The sequence below is a fragment of the Artibeus jamaicensis genome, unplaced genomic scaffold (assembly GCF_021234435.1).
Source record: "Artibeus jamaicensis isolate MK-2021 breed Jamaican fruit bat unplaced genomic scaffold, CSHL_Jam_final contig_797, whole genome shotgun sequence".
In the NCBI taxonomy this organism is placed as follows: Eukaryota; Metazoa; Chordata; class Mammalia; order Chiroptera; family Phyllostomidae; genus Artibeus; species Artibeus jamaicensis.
In genome coordinates, this window is record NW_026521977.1 from 1,203,099 (window position 1) to 1,219,898 (window position 16,800).

At 39.3% G+C, this 16,800-nt stretch overlaps 1 pseudogene; it reads right to left on the minus strand.

Annotated features, from left to right (window-relative positions):
• Positions 1-15,484: 15,484 nt before the first annotated feature.
• Positions 15,485-16,277, minus strand: LOC119040742 (coiled-coil domain-containing protein 28A-like; annotated as a pseudogene).
• Between the last annotated feature and the right edge of the window lie 523 nt (positions 16,278-16,800).

Below are 16,800 nucleotides of genomic sequence, written 5' to 3' on the forward strand. Positions count from 1 at the left end.
GAAAGCTCTTGCAAAGGTTAGAAGCTAGTCCTTATTTTTTTAAAAAGCGGAAACAGAATGAAAATAAATGAGATTAAATAGATAACACAAGGACCTTAAGACCAAATGCTAGCAGTTTGAACTAAGCCCTCCAAGACATTGAAGCCACTGAAGTTGTTTTTCTTTTTCTGAGTGCCTTTCCAGTGCTAATTTATTTCTTTTTTAATTTTACTTTTCAATTATAGTTTATACTCAAGTATTAGTTTCAGGTGTACAGCATAGTGGTTAGACCATTATATACTTCAGGAAGTGTTCCCCTTGATGTTTCCAGTGCCCACCTGGCACCATACATAGTTACTACAATATTATTGACACCCCTGTAACTATTTTGTAACTACTAATTTATACTTCTTAACCCATTCTCCTTTTTCACCTGGTCCCCCAGAACCCTCCCCCTCTGGCAACAATCAGTCTGTTCTCTGTCTCTATGAGTCCTTCTATTATTTGTTTATGTATACTGTTTTTTAGATTTCACATATAATTGAAATTATATGGTGTTTGCCTTTCTCTGTCTGACTTATTTCACTAAGCATCTACCCTCTAGGGGTAGTATGCTTCTACCCATTCCATTGCAAATGGTAAGATTTCATTCTTGTTTGCAGCTGAGTAATATTCCATTGAATATAGGTACCACCACTTTTTTATCTACTTGTCTATTGATGGGCACTTAGGTTGCTTCCATATCTTGGCTATCGTAAATAACACTGCAGTGAACATGGGGTGCATTTATTCTTTAAAATTAATGTTTTGGGGTCCTTCAGCTATATACCCTGAAGTGGAATCACTGGATCATAGGCAGTTCCATTTTTAATTTTTTGAGGAAACTCCATTCTGTTTTCCATAGTGACTACACCAGTCTGCATTCCCACCAACAGTGCATGAGGATTCCCTTTTCTCCACATCCTTGTCAACACTTGTTTGTGGATTTTTAAAAAAGAGATGAGGTGGTTTTTTTATGGAATTCAGACACTTTCTACATTGCCTGATTTTTAAATAAATATACAATGATATGGTATATTTACATATTTCCTGATATACAGATTTACAAAACTTACACAGGTTATGTGGTACCAGAAACAAATCGATACATCACACACACAGGACAGTTTAGCAGTCTGTTCAAAATGTCAACAACAACAACAACAACAACAAACCCTCGGGGGACAAAGTTATATTGTACATAGTGTGTACTGAAGTTGTAAACACCATCTTCCTCTTCAGGCCTTCTATCCAAGACATAAGATTGTTCAGACAGCTCATGTGATTGAGACTCCTCAGGCAGTGCCTCGCAGGCCTCTTTGGCTGGGAACACGTCTGAGCTCTTTTTATCAGCTTCTTCATCAACACTCTCCTAGTCATTGTTGAGGTCTTCATAGTCTTTCTTCTCTTCCTGCTTCCTCTCCTTCTGTTTTGGGAATTCTTCAGTATGTCCTTTTCCTCTATTATGCCATTTGTCAGACCGGAGTTCTGGAAAAGAATGCTACTCGCTAAAGGAGGGTCCCTGATGGCTTGTATGCCATGTGCATTATTCTTTTCCAGTTCTTCCAGATTAATTTTGTCCTGGCTGGTGTGGCTCAGTGGATTGAATGCCTGCCTGTGATCCAAAGGGTCACTGGTTCGATTCCCAGTCTAGGGCACATGCCTGGGGGTTTCTCTCTCTCTCCCTCCCTTCCCCTCTCTAAAATAAATAAAATTAAAAAAAAAAACAGGTTAAATCCCATTTCATGTCTGTCACAAGGTTTTCATTAAAATGTAGAGAAAGAGTCCAGGATGTAGAGGGTGGCAACAGAAGCCTAAAGAGCCTCCTGTCCCCTCAGAACACAGCAGTTTGGCAGTACCTTCTTCATTTGAGCTTTCTTTCACCTTTTTGGGGTAGTCCTCTTTTCTGAGCAAATAAAGTAAAACATTCTAGGAGTTCTTTTTTTAAAAAAATACTTTATTTATTTTTAGAGAGAGTGGAAAGGAGGGAGAAAGAGAAGGAGAGAAACATCAATGTGTGATTCAACTTGTTGAATAAATGAATGAGTGAACGAATTTCTTCTTGTGCTTCACACCCCCACCCAGTCAAACACTAGCTCTAGTCAGATCTCAATCTCCTTACCCTCCTCAGTCACATTTCACGATCTCTCTTCTCATTCATCTGTAGGCAATTTCCCATGTTACCACTAAAGCTGCCTCTAAGAAGCAGTCTTCAAGCCCCTCATGACTTGACACAAGCTCAGTGGTCTAGCTGACTCTGAATCCAACATGAATAAACAAATCAATAAAAAAGGAAACTATTCTGAACCATGTAGTTAACCTTAAATCCTATACTCATCTGTGCCATTGTGCCCTTGCAATAGTTACCCCTGTGCCTTAAATGTTTTCTATCCAGTGTTTCCCTGTAATCAATTAGTGTTTATCTTGAAGATTTGTCTTAAGGGTGCCAGTTCTAATAGATACTTGCTATGTTAGATTGCTTCTATTTTATTTTATTTTTTTAAAGATTTTATTTATTTTTAGAAAGGGGGATTGGGAGGGAGAAAGAGAGGGAGAGAAACATCAATGTGTGGTTGCCTCTCATGTGTCCCCTACTGGGGACCTGGCCTGCACCCCCGCCATGTGCATTGACTGGGAATTGAATCAGCAACCCTCTGGTTCACAGCCCACGCTCAATCCACTGAGCTACCCCAGCCAGGGCAGATTGCCTCTATTTTAGTAATTATATATATATCCTCACTTGAGGATATAGTTTTCATTGCTTTTTAGGGAGATTTGAAGAGAGAGACAGAAACATCCACGTGAGAGAGAAGCATCTGAACGTGCCTGGACTGGGGATTGGTATCTGGACAGGGATCATAGGTGTTGGGACCAGGATTCATGGGTGCACATGTCTGGACCAGGGATTGAACCCACATCCTAGAACTGTGCCCTGACTGGAATTGAACCTGTAGCCATTTGCTTATGAGATGATATTCCAACCAACTGAACCATGCTGGCCAGGGCTCTGATTATATTTTAATTGTTTATTTATTATCTGCCACCAGACTATAAAGAACCTTTAGTGATCCAGCACAGTGCCTTTTTCAATGGTTTTGTACAATGAATGCCTTTGAGATGCATGAAAACTCTCCAAATGCATATGATTACCAAATAGTTAAATATACAAATCTCTTGCTCAGCAAAGATTAACACAAAGTTTGGTGTTGAAAATACTGATACTTGGAGAGTATTATGCTAAATGGAATAACCAAGTCAGAGAAAAACAAATACCATATGATTTTATTTACATGTGGAATCTAATAAACAAAATTAACAAACAAAACAGAAACAAATTAATAGATACAGAGAACAGACTGACAGCTGTCAGAGGGGAGGGATATTGAGGGCTGGGTGAAAAAGATGAAGGGATTAAACAAACAAACAGAACCGATAGCCCTGGCTGGTGTGGCTCAGTAGATTGAGTGCTGGCCTTCGAACGGAAGGGTCATTGGTTTGATTCCCAGTCTAGGACACATGCCTGTGGGCCAGGTCCCCAGTAGGGGGCGTGTGACAGGCAACCACACATTAATATTTCTCTCCCTCCCTTTCCTTCTCCCTCCCTTCCCCGCTCTAAAAATAAATAAATAAAATATTTTAAAAAAACTGATAGACAACAATATGATGATTACCAGAGGGACAGGGGAAAGAAGGAAGGAAGGAAAGAGAGGGTAAAGAGGGGATAAGTTGTGATGGAAGGAAACTTGATTTAGGGTGGTGAACACATAATAAAATATATGGATGATGTATTATAGATTTGTACCCCTGAAACTTATATAATTTTATTAATCAATGTCACCCCGATAAACTCAATAAAAAACAATAGATACATTTTTATTTTTTATTTATTTTTTAAAAGATTTTATTTATTTATGTTTAGAGGGGAAGGGAAGGAAAGAGGGAGAGAAATATCAGTGTATGGTTTCCTCTCATGCATCCCATGCTGGGAACTGGCTTGCAACCCAGGCATGTGCCCTGACTGGGAATCGAACCGCGATTCTTTGGTTCGCAGGCCTGTGCTCAATCCACTGAGCTACACCAGCCAGGGCCAATAGATACATTTTTTAAAAAGAAAAGAATGATACTTTACAAAAAAGAAAACTGAGGATGGTAGACCTGTACCAACAGATATAAAAATATTATAAAACTTTTAAAAATATTATATAACCTGTTTAATAGCCATTAAAACAGGTTTACAGAGGGCAGGAAAAAAGTAGAAGTAGGTAAATAAATGAGATTGAGTAGATACTTGTGATTATGGGGATTAGGATATAATAAAGGTAGCATTTTAAGTCAGAAAAAGAAAGATTATTCAACAAATGCTACAAGGAAAATTGTCTAACCAATTTTTTAAAAGTAAAATTCTTATCATATACTATATACAAAATTAATTAGCAGATGATATTAAAGCCATATAATTAACAAGCAAAGCTATGAAAGTACTGCAAGATGAAGTAGGAAAAAATGTTTTTATTATCTTGAAGTGAAAAGACGTTTCTTAGTGGAACTATAGGGAAGCCTCTGATCTTACATGTGGCAACCTTAAAGAGTTTAGTACTTTGTCACACACTCAAAAGCAAATCTACTTCTTTAAACAATAATGAACGAGGTAGAGTTTATTCGAAGACACAGGGAGACACTTGATAAATTCCTTTATAAATGTATGTGCTTTCCTCTTATTGTCAGCTCCTCCCTTTTTCTATCTTTTTTTTTTAAAGATTTTATGTATTTCTTTTTAGAGAGATGGGGGAAGGGAGAAATGGAGAAAAACATCTTTGGTTGCCTCTTGTAGAACCCCAACTGGGGACCTGGCCCACAACCCAGACATATACTTTAACCAGGAATCAAACCAGCAACCTTATGATATGTAGACTGACACTCGATCCACTGAGCCACACTAGCCAAAGCAACCCTTCCCTTTTTCTTCTCCTCCTAATCCCTAGAGCAGTCTTTTTAGCTTTTAATTTTGACTCAAGCCCTGGAGGCTCTTTGGGTGATATAAGCAAAATATTTATCTAATAAAATTGATAAACATTTTTGAGAATCTAACATTAATATTGGAATAAGGAAGTGGGAGTCTCTAAATCGAAACATAGAAAGAAAAAAAAGACAGGACAATATCAATACCTAGAAGACTATACTGCCTTCCAAGTCACTCTTCACCCTCCTCAATAGAAGGTGAAAACCCTCTTAAAATATAATACTAAACCCAAATCCAGTTTGAGATTTCCCTGTGTAGCCATGACAAAGTACTTCAAACCTGGACAGCTTTCCCACTGCAAACAACTGGAAAATTGGATAAAACATCTGAAACAACTCCTTTTAGGTATTGAACAATAATCAATTATAATTGAATTTATGATTATTATAAATTATAATTGAACATAGTCAATAATAATAGACTGTTGTCTTTAAGAGAAGGGAGATCAATAAGATGAACCTCATAATCATCATGGCTTTCTGTATGGAGGGACTTTCTGGGTCACAGAATAAGGAGGGATAGCCCAAACAGAGCACAGTGGTGTTACTGAGCCAAGGAGGAAAGGATTGGAATTCAGACTAGCAGTTTGGCCGGAATTTACAGCACAGGATACTGGAGAGAAACTAAAACACCAGATAGCCACATAGGAGCCTCCTTGCGAGTGTGGCTGAAAATCCACACAAGCCATGTCAAGACTATCCAGGGTAGAGCAAAGATCAAATGCTAGGGAAATACCAAGTATGGAAAGTTGTGAACTGAATGGAGATTCCAGTGTTTACACGGGCTGGAAGACATTAAATTTTTAATCAACCAGAGTGGAGAAAACTGGCCACATTGGGCATTCAGAAAATGCAAATCTTCAGAATTAGGGCTAATCTAACCCCTAGAGAAAAGGCTGCTATACACACACTCAAATATTAAAAACAAGATCCAAGGGATTAACTTGATGAACAAATAAATGAACCATCTACCAAAACAAAACTCAACATTTATCAGGTTCAATTTTTTAAAAACAAAAATAGTCCTGGCCAGGCATCAACCTGCAAAGCTATAGGTCTCCAGTTCAATTCCTGGTCATGGCACATGCCAAGGACGGGTTCAGTACCAGGGGTGGGGTCAGGGCTCATATGAGCAGCAACCCATCCATGTTTCTCACATCAATGTTTCTCTCCCTCCCTTTCTTTAAAATAAAAATAAAATCAAGATGATCTACAGCATGGAGTATGCAAAGCTCAGCATGCAATCTAAAACTATTAAGTATTCAAAGAAGCCAGAAAAAAATGACCCATAATTAGAAGAAAAACAAATCAACAGAGGGAAACTAGAAATAACTTTTAAAAAAAGTATAGGGATCCTGGCTGCTATGGCTCAGTGGATGGATTGAGCACTGGCGTGCAAACTGAAAAGTCACCATTTTGATTCCCAGTCAAGGCACGTGCCTGGGTTGCTGGCCAGGTCCCCAGCTGGAGGCATGTGAGAGGCAAAAGATTGATGTATCTCTCACACATTGATGTTTCTCTTCTTCTCTTTCTCCCTCCCTTAACCTCTCTCTAAAAATAAATAAAATCTTTTTAAAAAATATAGAGGTTTAAAAGATGCTTTTTCTTCCACCTTCTAAGTTCTAGCTGAGCTAATAGTCAAATTGACAGAGACAGATTAACAGGAGAAAATAAAAGTTTTCATACATGTACATGGAGAAGTCACATAAGCATGAAAATTCCAAAACAGGGAGGTAAAATGGGGCATACACACACACACACACACACACACACACATATTTGTTATTTTGGACAAAGGAGAAAGGGAGGGAAGGGGATCTCAGATATCAAAAGTAAGAATGGGTGATTTGCAGGTGATTGAGAAAGATCAGAACCTGTGAGACATGAAGTTTTTGGGGGGGAGAGGAGGTTGGGAGAGGAGATCTAGTAAACAAGCACCTGCTTGGAGTCTTCCAGTCAAATGCTAAGATAATTTTGCTAAGGTTCCTTTTCTGAATCAGGTTTTCCCCTCTGAATTGCTTAGGCAGGAAAAAGTGGGAGGGTCAAAGTTTCTTTGAGTGTATTCTTAATTACCAGCTTAAAAATCAATATCCTAAAAGGCAAAACTTTTAGTCTCCTTCAAAACTATTATGAATGTGTAAAGGACTTATGTCCAACCTTTTGGCGTCTCTGGGCCACACAGGAAGAAGAAGAGTTGTCTTAGGCCACACGTTAAATACACGAACACTAACAAAAACTGATGAGCAAAAAAAAAAGGTTTTAAGTAAACTTACAATTTTTTATTGGGACATTTTCATAACCATCCTGGGCCTCATGTGGCCCATAGGCCATGGGTTCGACATCCCTGAAGGAAACCACAAACATAATAAGGGGACAGATACATAGTAATAAAAATGTAACCCATAAAATGAACAAAGAAGAAATTATGAAACTGAAAAATACAATATCTGAAATGAAAAACTTACTAGATGAGCTTAACATCACATTAGACATTATATAGAAGAAAAAAATCTGAGTCTAACATATGTCTAATTAATTTCAAAGAAAAAAGAGAAAAAATAGAGTATTTAAGATATTTGAAGCCCTGGTTGGTGTGGTTCAGTGGATTGAGAGCCGGCCTGTGAACCAAAGGGTCACAGGTTCAATTCCCAGTCAGACCACATGCCTGGGTTGCGGGCCAGGTCCCCAGTAGGGGGTGCGTGAGAGGCAACCACGCAATGATGTTTCTCTCCCTCTCTCTCTCCCTTCCTTCTCCTCTCTCTTGGGTTCTCAGGCCACCACTCAATCTACTGAGCCACACCAGCCAGGGCAGTGCCCCAATTTTTTTTTGGAAGTTGGCCACATAGGCACTCTATGCCTAGCAAGTACCAAAATTCCAAATGCCCACAAGGACAGTGACTGTCAACATAAACCATACATGTTATTTATACAAATCATTTGTGCAAGGTGAGTTCCTCTTTTCAGTATGAAAATGGTGGGAATCCTTCTGAACTCCAAGTTACCCGATGCCAGCCAAGAACCAACCTGGCGAGCAGCCTCTTCAAAGGAGAAACAGTCTCAGGCCCACTATGTAACTCTTTTTCTGCACACCATGTAAAGCGGATATCCCTGAGAAGAAGTGGCTCAAAGCAGGTTTTCAAAGCCAAAGGAGGATGAGGAGAGTGTCCACAGATGGGGCAATGATGGCACTGGCCCAGTACTGGCAGTCAGAGTCAAAGCTGGCGGAAAAGTGCATCTACGTGGGGCAACATGGTGCAAGGTGTTGGAGTTCGAGCTGGGTAAGATGGACTTCTGCAAAGAAGAGAAAAGGGTGCAGCAATAAGGGATTAGGTAACAAACTGAAAGATGAATTTAAAAAAAACTAGCAATATTAGGGATACCAAGAACCCAGATTTTCTTAACCATCATTACAGTAAGAAACTTGAAGAAAAGTAGAATGAAACCTGTGGTGTTGGATTGAAATTGGAGGTGTCAGTATAAAATCATGCCTCTCAATATATAGATAGATAGATGTTGAAAGGAATATAAATGTAAATGAGAGGACTTCCGCCAAGATGGAGGCATAGGTGGAGACGCTGTGCTTTCTCCCACAACCAAGTTGAGAGACAACAAAATATTAGCAACAGAAAACACAGCCAGAACACAGAAAATTGAACTTTTCGGAAGTCTGATAACAACAAATTCTTCAGCCTGACCGGTAAGAGGGGCGAAGTCAGCAGCTGGTGGAGCAGGGTTGCACGGGAAAACTTGGTCAGACGGACTCAGGCATGCAGATCCCAAGCGTGGGGTTGCAACGGGCGGAACCAGTGAATGACCGGCGTACCCAGCAAGGGTGCAGGGCAGCAGGTTGACTATGGTCCCACATTCTCATAATTAACGGGCACAAACAGACCAAAAATAGCTCAAGAAGATCTCAAAGCCTCAGAGCCCATACATCTAAGCGATGAAGAAATAGCAAAACTTTCAGATGCACAGTTCAAAACACTGGTGATCAGGATGCTCACAGAACTGGTTGATTTTAGTCACAAATCAGAGGAACGTATGAAGGCTAAACTAATTGAAATGAAGGGAATTGCACAGGAAACCAATAGTGATGAAGAGGAAACTGGGACTCAAATCAAGGGAGTGAACCAGAAGGAAGAAAATAATGCGCAAACAGGAAAATATGAAGAAACAAGAATTCAAAAAAATGAGAAGAGACTTAGGAACCTCCAGGACATCTTTAAATGCTCCAACATCTGAATTATAGGGGTGCCAGAAGGAGGAAAGGAACAGCCACCAGTGGAAAACTTATTTGAACAAATAATAAAGGAGAATTTCCCCAATCTGGCAAAGGAAATAGACTTCCAGGAAATCCAGGAAGCTCAGAGAGTCCCAAAGAAGTTGGACCCAAGAAGGAACACACCAAGGCACATCATAATTACATTAACCAAGATTAAAATGAAGGAGAGAATCCTAGAAGCAGCAAGAGCTAAGGGGACAGTCACCTACAAAGGAGTCCCCATCAGACTGTCAGCGGATTTCTCAAAAGAGACCTTACAGGCAAGAAGGGGCTGGAAAGAGGTATTCCAAGTCATGAAAACCAAAGACCTACAACCAAGATTACTCTATCCAGCAAAGCTTTCATTTAGAATGGAAGGACAGATAAAGATAAGATCAAATTCTCGAAGTTCATCATCACCAAGCCCTTATTATATGAAATGTTAAAGGGACTTAGCTAAGAAAAAGAAGATAAAAAAGATGAACAGTGAAAGGACAGCAAACTCACAGTTATTAAGAACCACACCTAAAACAAAAGCAAACTAGGAGGACAGCTGGATCAGGAGCGGAAACATAGAAATGAAGATCACATGAAGGGTTAGCAACAGGGGAGTGGGAGAAGGAGAAGGGGGGAGAAGGTACAGAAAATAAGTAGCATAGATGGTAGGTAGAGAATAGATAGGGGGGAGGGCCAGAATAGTATGGGAAATAGAGAATCTAAAGAACTTGAGACACGTGATCATAAACTAAAGGGGGGAATGGTGGGGGAGGGGGTGTGCAGGGTGGAGAGGAATGAAGGGGGGAATAGAACAACTGTAATGGCATAATTAATAAAATATATTTAAAAAACAAACAAAAAACAAAAAAAAAATTTTTAATGTAAATGAGAGTATTCACTAAAAGGGCCTGGAATCAGGGACACCCCCAAGAACAATGAGTATGCTTAGTGTCAAGATCTTGGTTCTAAATAATATTCTCTACTTCCTAGAAAAATGGCTGATTACAGGGTTGGTTCGGATGTGGCAGAATACAAGATGAGTATGGAGCATATTGTGCAAAAAACAAGGACGTGTTCAAGAAATGACATGGACACACCAAAAGGACCCAAAAGCTGGCTTGTGGAGGCTCCATGGCCACATCGGGTATAATTTGACCTGGAAAATAAAATAATGATATTAACAAACTATAATCCATTGAATAAAATATAAAATCATGAATCTGTATTTATTTTGTAAATCAATGACTAAATTAAAAGAACATTTACATAGTTTGAAAATATCTATTATAGAGCTCTGGCTGGTATAGCTCAGTGGATTGGGTGTGGGCCTATCAAGCAGGGGGTCACCGGTTCGACTCCAAGTCAGGGCACATGCCTGGGTTGCAGACCAGGACCCAGTGGGGGTCACATGAAAGGCAACCACACATTGATATTTCTCTCCTTCTCTCCTTCCCTTCCTCTCTCTCTAAAAATAAATAAATAAATAAATATATATAAAGAAAATATCTATTATAGAATATTGATCAATTCCAGAAGAAAAAGAGTAATTTTATGTATATTAATAACTCATTCTCAAAGGGTTAAAAAATTGCTTGTACTGGTGGCAACAATTCTGAAAGAAAAAATACAAAAATCACAGTTACATTTGGAGATTTCACCACTTCTCTCAGTAATTAATAGGAAAAGTTGTTATGTATCCTGTTGGTTATGTGAGTTTATATATTTGTTAAAATTCATAGAACAGTACTGCAAAAAGTCAATTATACTGTTCGATTTTTTAAAAACAAAATACCATATTTTTCGGGCTATAAGACACACTTCCCTCCAAATTTGGGAAGAAAAGGGGGTGCATCTTATAGTCTGAATGTAGCTTACCTGGCTCACTGTGGGGGAGGGGGTGGAGCAGGGTCACAGCTTATTAATTATTTTACCACATTTTTTGCTTCAAAAAATTTTTGCCTATTTTCCTCCTTTTAAATCCAGATGCATCTTATGGTTCAGTGAGTTGTATAGTCCTAAAAATAAGGTAATATCTGTATATACAGTAATGGGAATGACAAAGTAAATCAATAACCTAACTTTACATCTTAAGGAACTAGAAAAAGCAGAGCAAACTAAACTCATAGCTAGCAGCAGGAAGGGAATAATAGAAAATATCATAGCGAAAAACCAAGTAGAGAATTGAAAAATAGATAGAAAATCAACAAAACCAAAAGCCAGTTCATTATAACACTCAACGAAATTGAAAAATATTTAATTAGATTGACTAAGATATAAAGTGAGAAAAACCAGATTACTAAAATCAGAAAAGAAAGTAGGACACTACTATAGATATTATAGAAACAAAAAAGAGCACAAGAGAATAATATGGACAATTTGCTTCAGGGAGAGGAAGGGGATGGAAGTGGAATGGTGGGACTTTACTATTTGAATTTTGTCTTGTATGCGTGAATAATATATTTAACCAGTAACAACAGACTTGGGAACATGAAAACAGATCAAAAGGAAAATAATATATTAAAATGAAAATTATTTGTGCTGCACTTTCTAACATTCTTGCAATAAATTGTGTTGCCTTCATGATTGGAATACAAACCAAAACGGTTTTTTTTTTAAGATTGTATTTATTTATTTTTAGAGAGAGGGGAAGGGAGAGAGAAAGAGAGGGAGAGCAACATCAACGTGTGGTTGCCTCCCACGTACCCAACACCAGGGACCCAGCCCGCAACCCAGGCAGGCATGTGCCTCCACTGGGAATCGAACTGGCAACCTTTCGGTTCACAGGCCGGCACTCAGTCCACTGAGCCATGCCAGCCAGGGCAGTCCACTGAGCCATGCCAGCCAGGGCCAAAAAGGTTTTTTAATGTGTGTAATGTTGGCATGTATACAATTTTCCTGTGTTTTTAAAATGTAGTATCATATAAATTTTTACTTGTTTGACTAGAGGAATTCAGCAAAAACAGCATCTTTTTATCTGTGAGCAGGAACTGGAACCCCTAAGCTTTGCATTCCCAGGTGAGACCTCTGCCTGAACTGGAAATGGAAACAGTTTAAAAACAGAAAAAGAGGAGCAGTTTCTCAGGGAGCCAAAGATGGAAGATGCTCTAAAAATAGATTGGAATGTGATGGGTGGACTCAGGCATTCAGAACTAATTTTTAAGTCCCAATGTTCAGGCAGCTGTCAGACAAAGGCAGGCAGAAGCCAGTGGGATCAGGTCCCTGGAAACCAGCTGGTGAAGCTGGAAAGAAAAAGCAGGCTATGGATGTGGGATAGCAGGGTTAGCACCTGAAAATATTGTCACCCACTGTCACCCACACTACGAGGGAAAAGGCCTGGGTTCTGGTCAAAAGCAGAGCGCCAGGTCAAACACTGATTTGACATCACTCTTTTGACAAAAGAATGCAGGCGGCTTTGGCTGCCTTTTCATTTGTGCTGGATGGAGAGGGTGCTGGCCAAGAATCCAAATAGTTCAAAGCTTTGAGGCTTGGCCCTCTGGCCCATTTCTCTCTGTGCTATTTGCTCAGGCCAGAGCAGAACCTTAGTCTCTAACAAGTCAAGGCTATCTGAACAAATCAGAATATTATAACTTTTCAAATGAACATTTTTATTTAAAAATTATCTTTTTCCATAGAATAATTTATCAATCATCATTACATTATATGGAACATTTGTTTGGATTTTTTGTTTTCATGTTGCCTCTCCAAAAGGAATAGATGCTCCATGAAGACAGGGGACTTTTTCTGCTTCATTCACTGTTACTCTCTCAAAGCTCAGAAGACAGAGTGATACAAACAAATGCTTAGAAGATTTTTGTTGAGATACAAAAAAAAATATTTTCAAAAAGTTGTTACAAAAGTTCAAATAGTGAAGATAAAAATGCATGAATTAAGTTTTTTCATATCTGCATTTAATTCTGCTCCCCCCAGATAACCATTACAACACATTTGTGTGTACAATGTCAATCCTAGAACAATCTTTTGCCTTGTTTATTTCTGTATATATTAAGCAGGCCACACTGACTGGCATACAAGAAATACTTGATAAAAACTAGTTGAAAGTTCATTGAATGAGTTGTAAGAAGTCTTGGGGTGGGGTGAAAGGGCTAAAAACAAAGTTGGCAGTTATGGGCTATCTCACCAAACAAGTTAGGGTGAATTGCTGGAGTTAGGCATTCACCTTCACATCACAAATATCAAGGAGAGAGCCTGAACACTACCAATGGTTTGTTAAGCACTTCCTCAATGACCCAACCATACAATGAGAAAAATGTGATTCTCTAGCCTGCTACACAACTTCTGGCTTCCTCACATAAGAACTCCCTACCCTAAACCAGCTCAGTGCCTTCCTACCATACACAGCATGCTAGTACCAAGACAGAATTCTCATCCCAAAAGGCTCTCTATGCCTCTTTGCTGCTAGCAAGATGTTAGAAATGAGAGGACTCTCCCATAGGTCACAGATACACATGCCCGTGTCCAGCACGTTTGGACGGAGCTCTGCTGAGTTAGAATCTCTGAGAGACAGAGATTTGTCAGCATCTCTCTGTGACAGTGTCACAGAAGATTTCTCTGCATGCCAGCTTCTCTGGAAAAGGCAGTCAAGGCCAGAAAAGTCAGCCACTCAGTCACACTGAAAATACAAAATTGAAGCATTAAGCTGGAATGCGAATATTTACAGCTGTCATACCACACTCACTAAGTGAAATAACATTCTGTGCCAGACTTCCAAAGACATAATCACATGAAAACTATTTTTATTGCTTTGATGCATGGGTAAAAGTAGTTTACCACAAATGTAAGAAAGTCTATTGGATCTCTGCTGAGAAGCATAAATTCAGAGAGCAAAGTAGTTGGTTTCTATTTTACTTCAGGAAACATTTAGTTATAAATAAAGTGACGCATTAAGCATAGACTTGTGACTCAGGGTGGATTCATTGCTAGTTAATAACTTTATTGAGTCAACAAAACTGTATCAACTTTCCTAGAATTTACTTTTATGATAGAAAAACTCCTGCCCTGGCTGGTGTGTCTCAGTGGATTGAGCACAGGCCAGCAAACCAAATGGTTGCCGATTCAGTTCTCAGTCAGGATACATGCCTGGGTTGCAGGACAGGTTCCCAGTGCAGGGTGTGCCAGAGGTGACCACACACTGACTTCCTCTCCCTCTCTTTCTCCTTCCCTTCTCCTCTGTCTGGAAATCAATAAATAAAATCTTTAAAATATACAGAAGAAAAAAAAGAAAAACTCCTTAGTAGGCCTGGTATACGTTTAGGCTCTAATTCACTTTTGTTTTCTTCTTGGTTTCTCCTTATTTTCATACCAGGTCTTTTACCTTCCAAAAGTTAAGCAAATCTTCCAATCTTGCACTGTACTAACTGCTATGTTCTCTTTGTGAGGGTGGGGAGAATGAAGAGAGGACTTGCTTCTCAGTATCCAAAACATTGAAAGTTGCCAAATAAGTCCTCAGGCCCTTGCACCTGCTAGCCCCTAACCTTAACCCTAAGCCTAACCCCTTTTCCCAAATCTTTGACTGGCTGCCTCCTCCCCATTTAGGTTTCAGTCAAAGGTCAGTCCTTGACTATCCTATTTAATATCACGCTCCTCCCATCACTCTGTTTCATGACACTTAGTATTTTTCTCATATCACATCATCTGAAATTATAACATTTATTTATTTGTTAAATTTTTTAAAACAATCACTTTATTAAAAACAGCAAATTTCACAAATATTTAACATTTTGTTATCACCGGCCACTGGAAAATTAGTGTGTCCTGATTACCTAACATAAACTGAAGCTGGGCTGCCACAAAAGGTCTGTGCATTATCAATTTAGGATTAAGCGTGGAATAAGTTTGGTGGGCTCAAGAAGGGTAAATCCTTCAGCCCTGTGGACAACATTTAGCACAGTGCATTTCAAGTACAACCCCAGAAGGCCACAGTGATAAGCAGAGCAGCACAACCTCTGCATCACATTTCCTGATTAAGCCTCCTACAAGGCCAAGTTCTCCAGTTATGGTGAATTACACTGAGTCAAATTTACTAAAAGCAGTATGTGAAAACAATCATTGTGCTTGCACTGTAATTGCCTTAATTCCTTATTGTGGAAGATGATTCTGCTACTGGATTCAGCTGGAAAAGTAAAGAATACTGCTTTTCTTCAAACCACAAGAAAGCAGTGGCATTTCATTTTAGCTGGTAGAAGCATTTGTAACGTCGTGTGCATCTGCCAAATGGAGTTTTTGTGTGGAAGAATTCAACTCATCTGAATCAGACAGAAGCCTCTCCAGATTAGAGTCACTAGCAGTTTTCCTCTTATCCTCTGGAAATTCCTGTAACTCCCTACAGAACTCCAAATTCAAGCGAGCTAATTTTCCCTGCATTTCCCGATCATGTTCCATCTGTTCAATGGAACATTCGTTTCCAAATGCTTGAAGTTTTCCAGAGTGGAAACCATTCAAAAGGCTACGAAGCCCCTTCTCCATCTCCTGAACATCAGAGACGTCGGTAAGAAAGGAATGCTGAATTGAAGTTGACTGAGCACCTTTTCCTACTCCACCCTAAAGTTTCGTCTTCTCTTTCATCACTCTTTTCAACTTTGGTCGCTGTGAAGTTGACTGTGATGCAGGATTTGAAAGCCCTGTGCTTTTACTAACTGTAAAGGCAGTTTTTGTTTGTTTGTTTGTTTGTTTGTTTTACCTTAACCTGAGTGGGCACTAAAAGACTTAGGACTCCTCCTCTTCACTTTCCACTCCTCCGTTGTTTCAAGGCCATCTCATTAAGACACTTCATACCTGAGGAAGGAGGGGAGAAGATCCTCTTCCTCAGCCTGCAAAGACCCCAGAGCCTCGGAGCCTCGGAAGCCACCGACTCAGGTGCCGCTGCCAAAGCTACTGCTGCAGTTTGAGCGGGGGTCACATCCGGCTCCACAGCACCTCCACAGTGCCCTTTGTTGACCACATTATTTATTTGATTATTGTCCATCTCATTAGGTAAGACCTAAGCACCCTGTCCGCCTTGGGTACTACACTATTGCAGCACCTTGAACATTGCCTTGTACACAGCAGGCTTGTAATACTTATTATGTATAACTGTATAGGTAGCTGATTAAGTTTAGAGCTTTGGAGAATGATTTGTTTAAGGACTTAAAGAGAGGATTTTTTACCCCAATAAATATAATTTAAAAAAGAGGATTTTAAATTTTTGATAAATTACCTTCTTGCCACAAAGAAAAAGAATGAATTGGGAATATCATGTCTATTGCCAACTTCAAGTTGTGTCAAAAAGACATTTTATGGCTATTATACTTGTGGTGAATTAATACAAAGTAAAGATCTATGTTTGCATTAGAAAAAAATTCAAAAAATTTTATAGAATTTATTTATTTATTTTTAGAGAGAGAGGAAAGGAGGGCAAAAGAGAGGGAAACACAGACTTTCAAGAGAAACATCAATCAGTTGCCTCTCTCGTGCTCCCAACCAGGGACCTGGCCTGGTACCTACCCTGA